We start from the raw sequence: 17,749 nt of genomic DNA, 5'->3' as shown, positions 1-17,749 counted from the left end.
TATAATTTATCCTTTCAACTTTATTTTAGTCTTGATTTCATCCTTTATTTAATCAATTTCAATCCTTTTAGATTTTATACAACGTTATTCTATGTTCATTTATTTTTATTTATTTATTCATTTGTTTTACTATTTACTTATCTTTGTTATATTTAAAGTTTTGTTTTCACCTAATACTTATTTATTTATTATTTATATCTATTATATTTGTTTATTTATTTGTTCATTTACCTTTTAATTATTTGAATATTAATGTTACGTATATTTTTATTTATTCATTTATTATTATTCATTTATTATTCTTTTACTTTTAAATGTTTAAAATTAATATTATCTACTTGTTTTATCTTTTATTTATTTATTTAAATTTAATGTTATTTGTTTTGTCTATTTATTTATTATTATTTTACTTCCTAAATATTCAATTTGATATTATTCATATTTCCTTTCATTTTTATCCTAAATTATTATTTTTATTTTATTATTAATGCTATAAAATAATATTTTATTCACATACCATTTTTAAATATTGTATTAATTTTCACCCCAAATTCATAAAAAAGGAAAAATTTTGAAAAATAAGCAATGTACGGTATTTTGGAGATTCGAGAAAACGTATGTAACACCCCTCGCCCGCATCCGACGCCGGGACGGGGTTCGAGGTGCTACCTGACTTTTACTAACACTCCATACTAAATAGGGCCATGAAATCTCAAATAATTAAAAACTTTTATTTTCATATACAATCTATCCCATATACGGGCTTACGAGGCCCAAAACATACATCTGGAGTGGTTCAGGACCCAATCGAGAACTCATGAAAAACTTAGAAAAATCTCTTGCGTTAAGGCTTCACACGCCCATGTGCTCAGCCGTGTGGCCGAAATAGGCTAATTATCAAGCCTTTTGTCACTCTCACACCACATGCATAGATACATACTTATCCAATAACATACAACGTGGCATAAATAAGCTCTTAAACATCTACAAACATGTTATGCTCAAGTTATTTTCTTATGCAATAAATATTATAGAATTTGCCCATATCATTACCACATACTAGACATAACTATCATTACATCACAAACCATTCATGAAGCATTATTAACTATTTATCAATCACTTAATCCTGCATTAGTTACTAGCTCATGGATGAATCTCAATTCAATCTCTAGGCATACATGTTGTAAGCCACATCACAAGAGATAATAACATACATGCATAAGAATAATCATATGGGCCCATAACGATATTAGCCGACATAGGCCAATTTACATGACTAATACTACCTTAATAACAAGCCAATGCCTTTGGCTAAATCATAATATTACATACTCACATTAAAACCTTATACATGCCATAGACTAGAATCACTTGAGTTTACTTACGCCGATAGCGTTAACTCGACAGTGTGATAATATCTCTGACGGCCTCCAACTCGAGCTAACCTGGAAACTCTAGAAAACATGGGAAAGAAGGGGGGTAAGCTTTCGCTTAGTAAGTTCATATGAAAACAATAAGCAACTCATTAACTTGTTTTATCAATGTTTACAACATATTTTCAAGTTCACAACAAGCTGTCTTCCTGAGCAACAGTCACTAAATTATTTATCTCTAGAGCTACGAAACTCCGAATTAAGTTTCGTAATTTTTTCCTGAAACTAGACTCATTTATATTTCTTTCATAAAATTTCCAGAATTTTTGGTCAGGCCATTTAGCACAGTTTATTAGTTAAAGTCTCCCCTGTTTCAGGGTATGACTACTCTGACCCCTGTGCACTACGAACCGAATTTCTCATTGTAAAGAATTTAAACAACCATGCCGTTTATTTACCATAAAAATAGACTCAATAAGGAATCCATTCATGTAAGGTATGACTCTTAATAATATTTGTACAATTTATGGTGAATTTTTAAAGTCAGAACAGGGGATCTCGAGTTCATTCAGACCCTGTTTCACAAGAATTCAAATATCACACAATATAGAATTTTTTTTCTTCCCCTGTTTCTTTCATGTGAAAATAGACTCATTAAGCTTTAATCCCATATTTTATTCTGCTGCTAACTCATTTTCCACTATTTTTAGTGTATTTTCAAATTTACACTACTGCAGTAACTCAAATCTGTCAAGGCTAAATTACTCATTCATGATCATTGTTCACAAAATTAATACAACATCATTTCATCCATCATGGTAAGAACACATATTATGCATCATAGATCATCACATATCAAGGCATTCTCATAGGCTTAGTATACATACTTGCACAACTCGTAACATAACTCAAGTGCATACTCACCAATGACTTACCTCATTGGGACCATCATCAACTCTTTCCTTGGATTACCCGTTAAACACTTGGAATACTAATTGGATACTCGGAAAAGCCTTTGCACATAAGTGCCTCAATTGTAGCTAAAGCTACCTCATATCTCATGACATTTCAATGCTCACTCTCGAGCTAGTCATCCGGACTCATAATTCCTAGTGACATGTCACTCAGATCCTAATTTATTCCTAAGGTTCAAACGGGATTTTTCCTCGCCTATCAAGGCTTTGTCTTATCATAATTCTATTAATCACATACACTTAATATCTGTACAATTCATGTAATGATAACATTTAAATACATGTTTAGCATGGTATTGTTTACATACAAACTTACCTCGATACCACAAAGGTGAAAAGGACATAATCATCCCTTAATCGATTTCTTTCCGTTCTAGGTCCAAATCTCGATTTCCTTGATCTATAATATCACATTTAGCCTAATAATCAGTCACAATATTCATATGGGTCTAAAAATCATATTTTTACAAATTTTCATTTTGACCCCTAAACTTTTGCATATTTTCACTTTTGCCCCAATGCTCGTAAATTAATTTTATTCAATTTCTATAAGGTTTAAGACATGCTGAACATTTTCTCTTCTATGGCAACTCCAAATTTTCACTAATTCACACACTTATGACCAATTTATAACTTTTACAATTTAACCCCTTTTTGACATTTTTACGAAATATTTTCATAAATTTATAGACTATAAAAATATAATAAAAATAATTAATTTTTTTTTCTCGTCGGGTTTGTGGTCCCAAAACCACTGTTCCGACTAGACCCAAAATCGGGCTGTTACAACGTACCCAAACTTACGGGGTTTCAATTTTCTCGTCGAACCTAAATAGCCAAATATCCTTTTAAAATTTTAAAATATATAAATTTTAAATAAAAAAATAAAGGCAATATTCCGAGTTTAGAAACTCGAGAAGGTTGTGCCCTAACTTACAGGGTTTCGATTTTTTCTCGTTGGATCTGAACAATCGAATATCCTTTTGAAAATCAAAGTACAATTTTTAAAATAAAACAATATAAAGGCAAGCTTATTTTCGAAGGTTCAAATGTCGTGTCCTAACTTACGGGATGTGACATTTTGTTATCTCGATACGAGAGGGCCTTTAATTCTCGTTTCAATTTGTTCAAACTTTTTTTTAAATCAACACTAAAAGAAAAGGGATCGTATTTTAAATTCTTTCGAGTTTTCAACTTTCGACGTTAAGGCATTAATTAATCAATTAGGCACCAATTTTGGGCGTTACGAGGGTGCTAATCCTTCCCCGTACATAACTGACTCCCGAACCCATTTTCTCGAATTTCGTAGACCAAAATTGTTGTTTTAGTGAATCAAAACGCTTTATTAAAACAATCAATTACAAGGTGACCCAATCACACCTCATAAAAAAAGGATTAGTGGCGACTCCCATTTTCGTCTTCATTTTCAAAATAAAAAGTCGACCTTTCAAAAAAATAGTTTTCGACATATAGGATAAAGATCACCTCATGCAGTGAGCAACAAACATCCTTCACTAACAGACTTTTTGTAATAGCCCGATTTTGGGTTTAGTCGGAACAGTGGTTTCGGGACCACAAACCCGACGAGAAAAAAAATTATTTTTATTATATTTTTATAGCCTATAAATTTATGAAAATATTTCGTAAAAATTTCATTCGAAAATTTTGACGTTTGAGCACTCAATTTAGTCAAAAGGACTAAATTGTAAAAAGTGCAAAAGTTGAGTTCTTTATATATGAGGTGCCTAATTGTTATGAGTTTTAAATTGAAAGTCCTTATGTGACAATTATTCCTTTAATAAGTTAGTGAATGGATATTTGTTTGGTATTTTTGAAATTTGGTTGAAATAAAAAGGGTAATTTTGTAAATTAATTAAAATAATCTAATAAGACAAAAATGATAAAAGCTATCATTTTTTTTCCATTCTTTCTTCTTCAACCGTGGGAAAGAACTGAAAATGGCAGCCATGGATGAGCTCCATTCAGCCAAGCTTCTATGGCTTATATAGGTACGGTTTTTTTCCCGTTTTTAATGATTTTCGTATTTTTGAGATCCCCGAAGCTTAAATTTTCTATTTCTACCAATTGATTGAAGAGAAATTAGAGTTTAAAAATTTACCCATTCATGATATGGTTGTGTTTTGATGATTTATAGTAGATAATGAATGTTTGATGTGTTAAATATGAGTTTTATTCAATGAATTTCGGTAAAAATGTCAAAAAGGGGTTAAATTGTGAAAGTTACAAATTGGTCATAAGTGTGTGAATTAGTGAGAATTTGGAGTTTCCATAGAAGAGAAAAATGTTCAGCATGTCTTAAACCTTATAGAAATTGAATAAAAATTAATTTACGAGCATTGGGGCAAAAGTGCAAATATGCAAAAGTTTAGGGGTCAAAATGAAAATTTGTAAAAATATGATTTTTAGACCCATATGAATATTGTGACTGATTGGTAGGCTAAATGTGATGTTATAGATGATGAAAATTGAGACTTGGACCTAGAACGGAAAGAAATCGATTTATGGACGAGTATGTCCTTTTCACATTTGTGGTATCGAGGTAAGTTCATGTGTAAATAACGTAGCATAATTATTATTTTTAAATTATTGATGTTAAATATAGGATATGCTGATTCTTATCATGAAATATATGCTTTGTGGTTATTTTCGAATAAAATGCAAATTAAGTGTATTATTTGTTAAATATAAAGTGCTACGAGTATTGGTTTCGGTATTTTATGGAAGATGGCAAGGAGATGTGTTCGAGGAAAATCCCGTTTGAACCTTAGGAATAGATTAGGATACAAGTGACATGTCACTAGAATGGTTGAGCATCCGAACTCGTTGAGTTGAGTCCGAGTTCACTTATGGATGTGGAATGTCCGAACTCGTTGAGTTGAGTCCGAGTTCGTGAGATGTAACTAGGCATCCGAACTCGTTGAGTTGAGTCCGAGTTCACTTATGGATCTGAACGCCCGAGCTCGTTGAGTTGAGTCCGAGTTCACTTATGGGCGGGTTACATGGTAGCTTGGCTACAAATATGGCACTTATGTGCAAATTATCCATGTATCCGAAGTTATATTCCGATGTGTTCAACGGGTAAAAAATTTCTAGTGGAATGGAAGAACACTTAAGATGTAGGTGACGTATTGGTAAGTATTGTGAAATGGACATTTTGGACAGGTATGTACTTAACCCTCGGGTTGAAAATAGATACAACAACGATAAGGTGGTAAGATCATGAATGAGTAATTTAGCCTTGACAGATTTGAGTTACTGCAGTAGGGTAACTTTGAAAATACACTAAAAATAGTGGAAAATGAGTTAGAGGCAGAATAAAATATGAAATTAAAGCTTAATGAGTCTATTTTCACATGAAAGAAACACAGGAAGAAAAAGAATTCCATATTGTTTGATATTTGAATTCTTGTGAAACAGGGTCTGAATGAATTCGAGATCCCTGTTCTAACTTTAGAAATTCACCAAAATTGTACAAAATTATTAAGAGTTATACCTTACATGAATGGATTCCTTATTGAGTCTATTTTTATGTTAAATAAACAGCATGGTCGTAGGAATTTTGTACAGGGAGAAATTCGGTTTGTAGTGCACAGGGTCAGAGTGGTCATACCCTGAAACAGGGGATACTTTAACTAATAAACTGTACTATTTGGCTTAACCAAAATTCTGGAAATTTTATGGAAGAAAGGAAAATAAGTCTAGTTTCAGGAAAATTAACAGAACTTAATTCAGAGTTTCGTAGCTCCAGATATAAATAATTTAGTGACCGTTGCTCGGAAAGACAGCTTGTAGTGAACTTGAAAATATGTTGTAAACATTGATAAAACAAGTTAATGAGTTGCTTATTGTTTTCATATGAACTTACTAGCTAAAGCTTACCCCTTCTTTCCCATGTTTTCTAGAGTTCCAGGTTAGCTCGGGTTGGAAGCCGTCAGAGATATTATCACCCTATCGAGTTAACGTTATCGGAGTAAGTAAACTCAAGTGATTCGAGTCTATGGCATGTATAAGGTTTTAATGTGAGTATGTAATATTATGATTTAGCCAAAGGCATTGGCTTGTTATTAAGGTAGTATTAGTCATGTAAATTAGCCTATGTCGGCTAATGACGTTATGGGCCCATATGATTATTCTTATGCATTTATGTTATTATTTCTTGTGATGTGGCTTACAACATGTATGCCTAGAGATTGAATTGAGATTCATTGATGAGCTAGTAACTAATGCGGATTAAGTGATTGGTAAATAGTTAATAATGCTTCATGAATGGTTTGTGATGTAATGATAGTTATGTCTAGTATGTGGTAATGATATGGGCAAATTCTATAATATTTATTACATAAGAAAATAACTTGAGCATATCATGTTTGTAGATGTTTAAGAGCTCATTTATGTCACGTTGTATGTTATTGGATAAGTATGTATCTATGCATGTGGTGTGAGAGTGACAAAAGGCTTGATAATTAGACTATTTACGCCACACTACCGAGCACATGGGATGTGAAGCCTTAACGCAAGAGATTTTTCTAAGTTTTTCATGAGTTCTCGATTGGGTCCCGAACACCTGAATGCATGTATTGGGCCTCGTAAGCTCGCATAAGGGACAAATTGCATGTGAAAAGAAAAGTTTTTAATTATTTGAGATTTCATAGCCCTATTTAGTATGGAAGTGTTAGTAAAAGTCAGGTAGCACCTCGAACCCCGTCCCAGCGTCGGATGCGGGCAAGGGGTGTTACATTTAGTGGTATCAGAGCATGGTTTAGTCGGTTCTCGGACTAACCTAGTGTAAGAGAGTCTAGCTATACATGCCATAGTATTACTCGTGATAGTGTGATATCTCTCGGCCCTAACAAAGCTGTTGATTAAGACAGAATGAGTTGAACCGAGCAAATCTTGATAGAGATAAGAGTAAAGTTGAGATTATTGAATCATGCTTGTGACATCTGAAAATGGGAAAGGTATGAAAAGATATTCATGATTTTCATATGAACTAGTATTCACTATGTGATACTCTTGAGTTAAAGAATGTGAAATAGTGGAGTAAAACACGTTAAGTTGTGAAAAATGCTTTTATGCATGTTAGTATTCATACGATGTTAAATGTCCAACTTGATTTGGCCAAGTGTTTAGGAAAAGAAAGAAATTTTCTTGAAATGACAGAATGTATGTATGAATGCTTTTATTGCATGATTAATAATCAGTATATACATGAGGTTGACATTTATGTCTAGATTGATGAAGTCAATATGCAATAATGTTATGCTTTATAATCTCGATTCTGTAATCATAAATGTCACAATAGCATGAAAGTTGTAATGAAAGATCAAATTGGGTGGAACGCAGGAATGAGTACGATCGTTCACTAATGAATTGATGGAAAAGACTATGGTTGGACCATGGCAATACATGAGATTTGTGTGCGGTGTAAGACCATGTATGAGACATGGCATCGGCATTGAGGCGAGGGCTAGTGTAAGACATGTGCAGGACATGCATCGGCCTCGAGATGATAGCCGATGTCGACATGTCGGGACATGCGTCGGCTACGAGATGTGCTAGTGTAAGACATGTCGGGACATGCGTCAAGACGGTTACATGTGTCGATGTAAGACACATGCAGGACACGGCATCGACACGAGATGGATGAAAGCTAGTACAAGACCATAGTTGAACTATGGCATCAAGTAGCGATGTACTCAAAACCATAAGGCGTTCTCCAATTTGATAAATATTGGCAAGTGATTAAGACTAAATATGGGAATTTGATAAAACATTAAGGGTAATTTGAGAAAAAGAAATGAAAGTTTGAGTTATGGTAAATTCACTTATGTTTAGCTAATATTCGCATGAAATAAAGTTACATGTATTACTGAGATATGTGAAAATGTGTTTATAACAAGTTGGAAATTTGAAATGTTTGAATCAATATGCGTAAAGCTATATTGTTGTTGAATATGTATTTGCTTGAGAGTCAAAAGTTTAGAGGCTTTACAATCTTCGCCCCCTTACCAGAATAGAGTTATACGATGAGATTCTCGAGAGATATGTTGCATAAGCTTGCAAAAGTGAAACTAAAAAGTATAATAATGGAATAGTATGGGATTAGTGAAAGCGAAATTAGTTAGAGGAGTAATGTTGGACTTGCATCGATGTTTGAGTATGTCGGATTCAATCAAATAAAAGTGATGGCTATCTTTCTCTCGAGTATTCTATGTTTTCCTCAATTCGGGAATACGTATGGTTATCCCTTTCGAATGGAAATTCTATCATACGAGGATGCTAGTGGTGTGATATTAGATGAAAAGCTCTATTGGTCCGATTAGTTATGATCTACATTTCCCATCTCTTGATTTCTATTCGATATCTTGGAATGAAGTTGATGGTAAAAATCTATGTAAGATTATTCGATGTTCTATTGATTATGGTTTATATATGCGAGAATTATATTATCTCTATTATGAGAAATTCTAAAGCATACTGCACGATAGTTTCCTTCGGTTTTCTCGAGGGATTTTTGGATCATCTTTATTATTTTCTTACGGATTATATTCTCGATTTACGGTATAATCTTTATATCTTGGAATTTCTTATATTGGCTTTTCTATCGTTCTTGTTTGAGAATTGTCAAGCTTGGTTTATCTTTACGAGTAATCTTTGACTTGCGATATTAGAATCTGTTATGATTAAGCTTCCGGCTCGATCATAGAAGTGTGGGGATTTCGAGTGTCGAGATTTCTTTAAAATTTCGGGGTAAAGAATGGTTATTCGCAAAAGTAAATCTGAGTTATGTGCATTTAAGTTTATTCTCGGTTCGAGAACTTGAAAGTATGTTATGGAAACATATTAGTTGGATTTCTCTTATTCGAGAGATGTTATAAGTATAGTTATCTGATTAATAAAAAGACCACATCTATGAAGTTGGAATCATTTGATTCATGTTAGTAAAGTTTCTAAGCAGGTTGATAATCGAGTATAGAAATGTGGCTATAAGTGGTAAATTAAACAAGTACTGACATGATTCGACTTTTAATTTGGAATTGCAGGAGGATTTGATTTCGGTTTCTATTACTATTAATTGAGTAAGATTTGATCTTGAGAAACTCGGGTATCTGAGAGAATTGAGTCTGAGTTCACAAAGATATCTTGTTTATTCGTTCAAAGGATGTCGAATTGTCTATAGGGTAAAGCCGAATATCAAATGTATTCGAGATTATTATTGTCGATGATGACGAGTGGGAAGAAAATGAGAAAGGACTGTTATGAATTTCGTATCGGGATGTCTCTCATTTCCAGGAAAAAGGAGAGATGCAAGTTGAATTGTGAAAGATTGATGAGGAAGTGCATGATTATTTTAGTATGTACAGATATATTATTCAATGATATGACTGAGTTGTATGTTTCTAAGTTTATAGTTCCAAGAATGTCGGTCTCTAGTGTTTCAAATTGAGCTCAGAGGTTTATACCTCAACTATGGAAAAGCTATAGGAAATCTTGAGTATGAGCTTGTGTGGAGTTGTTTTGTAAGTTGTGAGAAAAAGATATAAGTGACTCGTGAAAGTAGAGAACAACTTTTTCGGTAAGATTTTTGGGACGAAAATCCTAAAGGGAAGAAATGTAATAGCCCGATTTTGGGTCTAGTGAACAGTGGTTTCGGGACCACAAACCCGACGAGAAAAAAAAATTATTTTATTATATTTTTATAGCCTATAAATTTATGAAAATATTTCGTAAAAATTTCATTCGAAAATTTTGACGTTTGAGCACTCAATTTAGTCAAAAGGACTAAATTGTAAAAAGTGCAAAAGTTGAGTTCTTTATATATGAGGTGCCTAATTGTTATGAGTTTTAAATTGAAAGTCCTTATGTGACAATTATTCCTTTAATAAGTTAGTGAATGGATATTTGTTTGGTATTTTTGAAATTTGGTTGAAATAAAAGGGTAATTTTGTAAATTAATTAAAATAATCTAATAAGACAAAATGATAAAAGCTATCATTTTTTTTCCATTCTTTCTTCTTCAACCGTGGGAAAGAACTGCAAATGGCAGCCATGGATGAGCTCCATTCAGCCAAGCTTCTATGGCTTATATAGGTACGGTTTTTTTCCCGTTTTTAATGATTTTCGTATTTTTGAGATCCCGAAGCTTAAATTTTCTATTTCTACCAATTGATTGAAGAGAAATTAGAGTTTAAAATTTACCCATTCATGATATGGTTGTGTTTTGATGATTTATAGTAGATAATGAATGTTTGATGTGTTAAATATGAGTTTTATTCAATGAATTTGGTAAAAATGTCAAAAGGGTTAAATTGTGAAAGTTACAAATTGGTCATAAGTGTGTGAATTAGTGAGAATTTGGAGTTTCCATAGAAGAGAAAAATGTTCAGCATGTCTTAAACCTTATAGAAATTGAATAAAAATTAATTTACGAGCATTGGGGCAAAAGTGCAAATATGCAAAAGTTTAGGGTCAAAATGAAAATTTGTAAAAATATGATTTTAGACCCATATGAATATTGTGACTGATTGGTAGGCTAAATGTGATGTTATAGATGATGAAAATTGAGACTTGGACCTAGAACGGAAAGAAATCGATTTATGGACGAGTATGTCCTTTTCACATTTGTGGTATCGAGGTAAGTTCATGTGTAAATAACGTAGCATAATTATTATTTTTAAATTATTGATGTTGTTAGAATTAAGTGACCCAAATTCTTATTTAAATAAAATACGATGGAAAATAAAATAAAAGTAAAATCCATATAGAACTAGACTTCTTTTATTTTATTTTAGAATAAGGTTTTAAACCTTATTAAACTCCATCTATTTTATATTGATTAGGATAAGGTGTTTCAATCCTACTAGAATATGGCTTTGCAAGCCTATAAATAGACATAGTCTATTCCTCTTGTATTTGAGTAAAATTTTTCGACATAGTGAATTTTCTTCTCCTCTCTGCGTGGTTTTTTTTCGAAAGGGTTTCACGTAAAATTTATGTGTTCTTTATTTTTATTTATTTTATTCTATTTTATTTTTCACAAATTGGTATCGAGCTTAGGGTTATTCATCTCGATCACGGTAATGGCGTCTTTGAAGTATGAAATTCGCTATTGGATCGCAACACCGATTTGCGTTGTGGCAAATTAAGATGCAAGCGTTCTTGCAGATGGATCTAGAGGATGCCTGCTAGGATAGATAAGATGCCTTCGACATTAACAGATGAAGAGAAGAAGCGTAAGGATCGAAAGGCATTAACACAATTACATCGCATTTGTCCAACGAAATTTTGCAGGATGTGATGAAAGAGAAAAGCGCCATTGCATTATGGAAGAGGCTAGAACAAATATGTATGTCGAAAACTCTAACAAGCAAGTTGCATATGAAGCGGCGTCTTTATGCTCATCGTTTGGAGGAAGGTGCGTCGTACACGAACACTTAACAAGTGTTTAAAGAAATTCTCTCAAACTTGGAGGCCATGAAGGTTCGATATGATAAGGAAGATCTAGGGTTGATTCTACTTTGTTTGTTGCCCCGTCTTATTCAACCTTTAGAGACACGATTTTATATAGCCATGAGTCTCTCACAGTTGATGAGGTTTATGATTCTTTAACCTCGTATGATAAGATGAAGCATCTTGTGGTTAAACCCAACTCTCGGGGAGAGGGTCTTATTGTTCGTGGGAGACAAGACCGGAATGTTGATGATGATCGTGGTAGAACACGAGAGCGGAATCCTCGTGGTAAATCTAAGGGTAGATCGAAATCTTCAAACAGAGGTAAAACTTGCAACTTCGCAAGAAGAAAGGGCACATTAAATCTGAGTGCTATAAGCTACAAAATAAGATTAAAAGGGAGGCTGCGAATCAAAAGGAAAACAACCGAAAATTCGGTGAAGGCGATGTTGTAGAAGACTACAACGATGGTGAACTTCTAGTTGCTTCATCAATGATTCTAAAGTAAGCGAGGAGTGGATACTTGATTCAGTTGCACCTTCCACATGAGTCCCAATCGGGATTGGTTTACAACTTATGAAACAAGATCTGAAGGTGTTGTTTTGATGGGAAATAATGCTTCATGTAAAATCGCGGTGTTGGAACAATTAAAGTTAAGATGTTTGATGGAGTTGTCGAACACTTAGTGACGTGCGGCATGTTCCGAATTGAAAAGAAATTTAATTTCGTTGAGTACTCTTGATTCAAAAGTGCAGATACACGGTGAAAGTGGGGTTTTAAAGATTTCAAAGGGTCCTTGTTGTGATGAAAGGGCAAAGAAAGATTGCCAAGTTATATGTTTCTGAGGTTCTCATCATTCTTGGTGATGCAATTTGTCGCTTCCTCTTCCTTGTCGGATGATGATATTACTAAACTTTGGCATATCGCCTAGGGCATATGAGTGAGAATGGCATGGCGAATTAAGCAAAGAGGACTTCTTAATGGGCAAGGAATTTGCAAACTGAATTTCTGTGAGCACCGTGTTTTTGGGAAGCAAAAGAGAGTTCGATTCACTAGAGGAATCCATAACACGAAGGAAGCGTTGGAGTATATCCATTACGATCTGTGGGGGCCGTCAGAGTGCCTTCGAGAGGTGGAGCTAATTATATGCTAACCTTTATTGATGATTTTCCGGAAAAGTTTGGGCGTTCTTCACGAAGCGTAAAGCGATGTGTTTTCCACATTTAAGTCTTGGAAAATTATGATTGAAAAACAGACGGAAAATAGATAAAATACCTCCGCATGCACAATGGCTTAGAGTTACGTTACGATGAGTTTAATAGATTGTGCAAGTCGGAAGGATCATGAGACACTTGACGATTCGTCATACTCCTGACAAAAGCGGCGTTGCAGAAGCGAATGAACAGAGCGATCATGGAGAAGGTTCGATGTATGTTGTCAAATGCCAACTTACGAAGTCATTTTGGGCGTAAGCGACCTCTCTTGCATGTTTTTGATCAACCGATCTCCATCCGTTGCCATTGAGAAAAAGACTCCACAAGAGGTATGGTGCGGTAATCCTGCTAATTATTTCGATTTAAAGATTTTTGGGTGTCTGCGTATGCTCATGTTGATAATGGAAAATTGGAATCGAGATCCATTAAATGTGTTTTTCTTGGTTATAAAATTTGGTGTAAAAGGCTATAAGTTATGGTGTCCGAAAATAGAAAAGTTGTGATTAGCAGAGATGTTGTTTTTGATGAAACTGCTATGCTACCTAACTTATCTCTTAAAGACTCTTCCAATAAAGAAAACCAAAAGCGGTGGAGCATCGATTAATCTGAGAATCAACTCCTCAAGCCGGTACAAAAATTGAGAATAGAGTTGCTTCTTCACGCAATACTCTATCGCCAAAAACAGGACAAGAAGAGAAATTAAACCTCCAAAGAAGTATGCCGAGGTTGATCTAGTTGCTTATGCTTTAAATGTGGTGAAGATATAGATGCGAATCAAGAGCCATTTAATTATTCGAGGCGATTAGTGTGAAGACTCGAGAAAAGTGGATGTTTGCTATGCAAGAGGAGATGGAATCACTCCACAAAAAGCGAACATGGGATCTTGTAAAACTTCCTAAAGGTAAAAAGGTCATTCGTTGTAAATGGGTGTTTAAAAAGAAAGAAGGGACTCAGGAGTTGAAGAACCGGATATAAAGCAAGGCTTGTTGCAAAGGGTTCTGATCAAATTCGAGTGGACTTCACAGATGTGTTCTCTCCGGTTGTTAAGCATAGTTCGATTCGAGCTTTGCTTGGTATTGTTGCCATGCATGATTTGGAGCTTGAGCGGTTAGATGTAAAAGCGCATTTTGCATGGAGAACTTGAGGAAGATATTTACATGCAACAACGAGAGGGTTTTATAGTCTCGAAAAAGAGGACTATGTTTGCTTCTTGAAAAAGTCCCTTTACGGTTTGAAACAGATCACCAAGACAAGTGGTACAAGAGGTTTGATTCCTTTATGACTTCTCATGATTTCAAAAGAAGTAGTTTTGACAGTTGTGTCTACTTTAAGAAAAAAAGTGATGGTTCTTACGTGTATCTACTTCTTTATGTTGATGACATGTTGATAGCGACAAAAGATAAAAGAGAGATAAGAAAGGTTAAAGCCCAACTAAGTGAAGAATTTGAGATGAAAGATTTAGGACCAGCAAAGAAGATACTTGGTATGGAGATTCTCGAGATAGAAAAGCAAGTAAATTGTACCTAAGTCGGAAGGGTACATTGAGAAAGTTCTTTGCGGGTTCAATATGCAGAGTGCTAAGCTGTTAGTACTCCTTTAGCGACCATTTCGGACTTTCATCGGCCTTATCTCCTCAATCGGATAATGAGATTGAGTACATGTCACATGTTCCATACTCTAGTGCAGAGGATCTCTCATGTATGCTATGGTTTGTTCACGCCCAGATTTATCATATGCGATCGGTGCGGTTAGCGATACATGGCGAATCTGGTAAAGAACACCGAAAGCGATTCGATGGATTTTAAGATACTTACGAGGCACTACTAATGTTTGCTTACAGTTTGGAAGAACTAAAGATGGAGTTATAGGGTATGTTGATGCTGATTTTCTTTGGAGACCTTGATAGAAGAAGATCTCTCACGAGTTACGTCTTTACAATCGGAGGTTGTGCAATTAGTTGGAAAGCCACTTTGCAAACTACGATCGCTTTGTCTACCACCAAGCTGAGTACATGGCGATTCTTGAGGCTTGTAAAGAAGCTATTTGGTTGAAGGGACTATTTAGTGAACTCAATGAAGACCTTCAAATCAGACAGATATTTTGTGACGGTCAGTGCCATCTTTCTTACAAAAGATCAAATGTTTCATGAGAGAACAAAACACATTGATATTCGGTATCATTTTGTTCGTGATATTATTGCTCGTGGTGATATTGTTGTGAGCAAAATTAGCACTCATGAAAATCCTGCAGATATGATGACTAAGTCACTTCCTATAACCAAGTTTGAGCATTGCTTAGACTTGGTTGGTGTTCATTGTTGAAGTTAAACCCTTAAGGGGTTTTTGGAAGAGGTGAAGAACTTGTTTATTGAAAGTTCGCGATGAAGAACTTGTTCATTGAGAATTTGTGTCAAGGTGGAGATTGTTAGAATTAAGTGACCCAAATTCTTATTTAAATAAAATACGATGGAAAATAAAATAAAAGTAAAATCCATATAGAACTAGACTTCTTTTATTTTATTTTAGAATAAGGTTTTAAACCTTATTAAACTCCATCTATTTTATATTGATTAGGATAAGGTGTTTCAATCCTACTAGAATATGGCTTTGCAAGCCTATAAATAGACATAGTCTATTCCTCTTGTATTTGAGTAAAAATTTTTCGACATAGTGAATTTTCTTCTCCTCTGCCCGTGGTTTTTTTCCCGAAAGGGTTTCCACGTAAAATTTATGTGTTCTTTATTTTTATTTATTTTATTCTATTTTATTTTTCACAGATGTTAAATATAGGATATGCTGATTCTTATCATGAAATATATGCTTTGTGGTTATTTTCGAATAAAATGCAAATTAAGTGTATTATTTGTTAAATATAAAGTGCTACCGAGTATTGGTTTCGGTATTTTATGGAAGATGGCAAGGAGATGTGTTCGAGGAAAATCCCGTTTGAACCTTAGGAATAGATTAGGATACAAGTGACATGTCATTAGAATGGTTGAGCATCCGAACTCGTTGAGTTGAGTCCGAGTTCACTTATGGATGTGGAATGTCCGAACTCGTTGAGTTGAGTCCGAGTTCGTGAGATGTAACTAGGCATCCGAACTCGTTGAGTTGAGTCCGAGTTCACTTATGGATGCGAACGCTTGAGCTCGTTGAGTTGAGTCCGAGTTCACTTATGGGCGGGTTACATGGTAGCTTGGCTACAAATATGGCACTTATGTACAAATTATCCATGTATCCGAGTTATATTCGATGTGTTCAACGGGTAAAAAAAATTTCTAGTGGAATGGAAGAACACTTAAGATGTAGGTGACGTATTGGTAAGTATTGTGAAATGGACATTTTGGACAGGTATGTACTTAACCCTCGGGTTGAAAATAGATACAACAACGATAAGGTGGTAAGATCATGAATGAGTAATTTAGCCTTGACAGATTTGAGTTACTACAGTAGGGTAATTTTGAAAATACACTAAAAATAGTGGAAAATGAGTTAGAGGCAGAATAAAATATGAAATTAAAGCTTAATGAGTCTATTTTCACATGAAAGAAACACAGGAAGAAAAAGAATTCCATATTGTTTGATATTTGAATTCTTGTGAAACAGGGTCTGAATGAATTTGAGATCCCCTGTTCTAACTTTAGAAATTCACCAAAAATTCTACAAAAATTATTAAGAGTTATACCTTACATGAATGGATTCCTTATTGAGTCTATTTTTATGTTAAACAAACAGCATAGTCGTAGGAATTTTGTACAGGGAGAAATTTGGTTTGTAGTGCACAGGGGTCAGAGTGGTCATACCCTGAAACAGGGGATACTTTAACTAATAAACTGTACTATTTGGCTTAACCAAAAATTCTGAAAATTTTATGAAAGAAAGGAAAATAAGTCTAGTTTCGGGGAAAATTAACAGAACTTAATTCGGAGTTTCGTAGCTCCAGATATAAATAATTTAGTGACCATTGCTCAGAAAGACAGCTTGTAGTGAACTTGAAAATATGTTGTAAACATTGATAAAACAAGTTAATGAGTTGCTTATTGTTTTCATATGAACTTACTAAGCGAAAGCTTACCCCCTTCTTTCCCATGTTTTCTAGAGTTCCAGGTTAGCTCGGGTTGGAAGCCGTCAGAGATATTATCACCCTATCGAGTTAACGTTATCGGAGTAAGTAAACTCAAGTGATTCGAGTCTATGGCATGTATAGGGTTTTAATGTGAGTATGTAATATTATGATTTAGCCAAAGGCATTGGCTTGTTATTAAGGTAGTATTAGTCATGTAAATTGGCCTATGTCGGCTAATGACGTTATGGGCCTATATGATTATTCTTATGCATTTATGTTATTATTTCTTGTGATGTGGCTTACAACATGTATGCCTAGAGATTGAATTGAGATTCATTGATGAGCTAGTAACTAATGCAGGATTAAGTGATTGGTAAATAGTTAATAATGCTTCATGAATGGTTTGTGATGTAATGATAGTTATGTCTAGTATGTGGTAATGATATGGGCAAATTCTATAATATTTATTACATAAGAAAATAACTTGAGCATATCATGTTTGTAGATGTTTAAGAGCTCATTTATGCCACGTTGTATGTTATTGGATAAGTATGTATCTATGCATGTGGTGTGAGAGTGACAAAAGGCTTGATAATTAGACTATTTCGGCCACACGGCACGAGCACATGGGTGATGTGAAGCCTTAACG

General features: G+C 34.3%; 3 long non-coding RNA genes across 3 annotated transcripts; 2 read left to right on the top strand and 1 right to left on the bottom strand.

The window, feature by feature from the left end:
• Positions 1–1,109: 1,109 nt before the first annotated feature.
• On the bottom strand, positions 1,110–2,756 carry LOC128290463 (uncharacterized). Its single transcript, XR_008280321.1, has 2 exons — positions 2,667–2,756; positions 1,110–1,457 (listed from the first exon to the last, which is right to left on the bottom strand). It is a non-coding gene; the product is annotated as an uncharacterized LOC128290463 (long non-coding RNA).
• A 1,219-nt stretch (positions 2,757–3,975) lies between these two features.
• Positions 3,976–6,528, top strand: LOC128290457 (uncharacterized). Its single transcript, XR_008280315.1, has 2 exons — positions 3,976–4,359; positions 6,274–6,528. It is a non-coding gene; the product is annotated as an uncharacterized LOC128290457 (long non-coding RNA).
• A 3,827-nt stretch (positions 6,529–10,355) lies between these two features.
• Positions 10,356–17,514, top strand: LOC128290444 (uncharacterized). Its single transcript, XR_008280303.1, has 2 exons — positions 10,356–10,462; positions 17,134–17,514. It is a non-coding gene; the product is annotated as an uncharacterized LOC128290444 (long non-coding RNA).
• Positions 17,515–17,749: the final 235 nt, after the last annotated feature.

The sequence above is a fragment of the Gossypium arboreum genome, chromosome 1, assembly GCF_025698485.1.
Source record: "Gossypium arboreum isolate Shixiya-1 chromosome 1, ASM2569848v2, whole genome shotgun sequence".
NCBI lineage: Eukaryota > Viridiplantae > Streptophyta > Magnoliopsida > Malvales > Malvaceae > Gossypium > Gossypium arboreum.
Note: the sequence above shows the minus strand (reverse complement) of the source record. Positions and strands in the feature narration are given on the sequence as shown.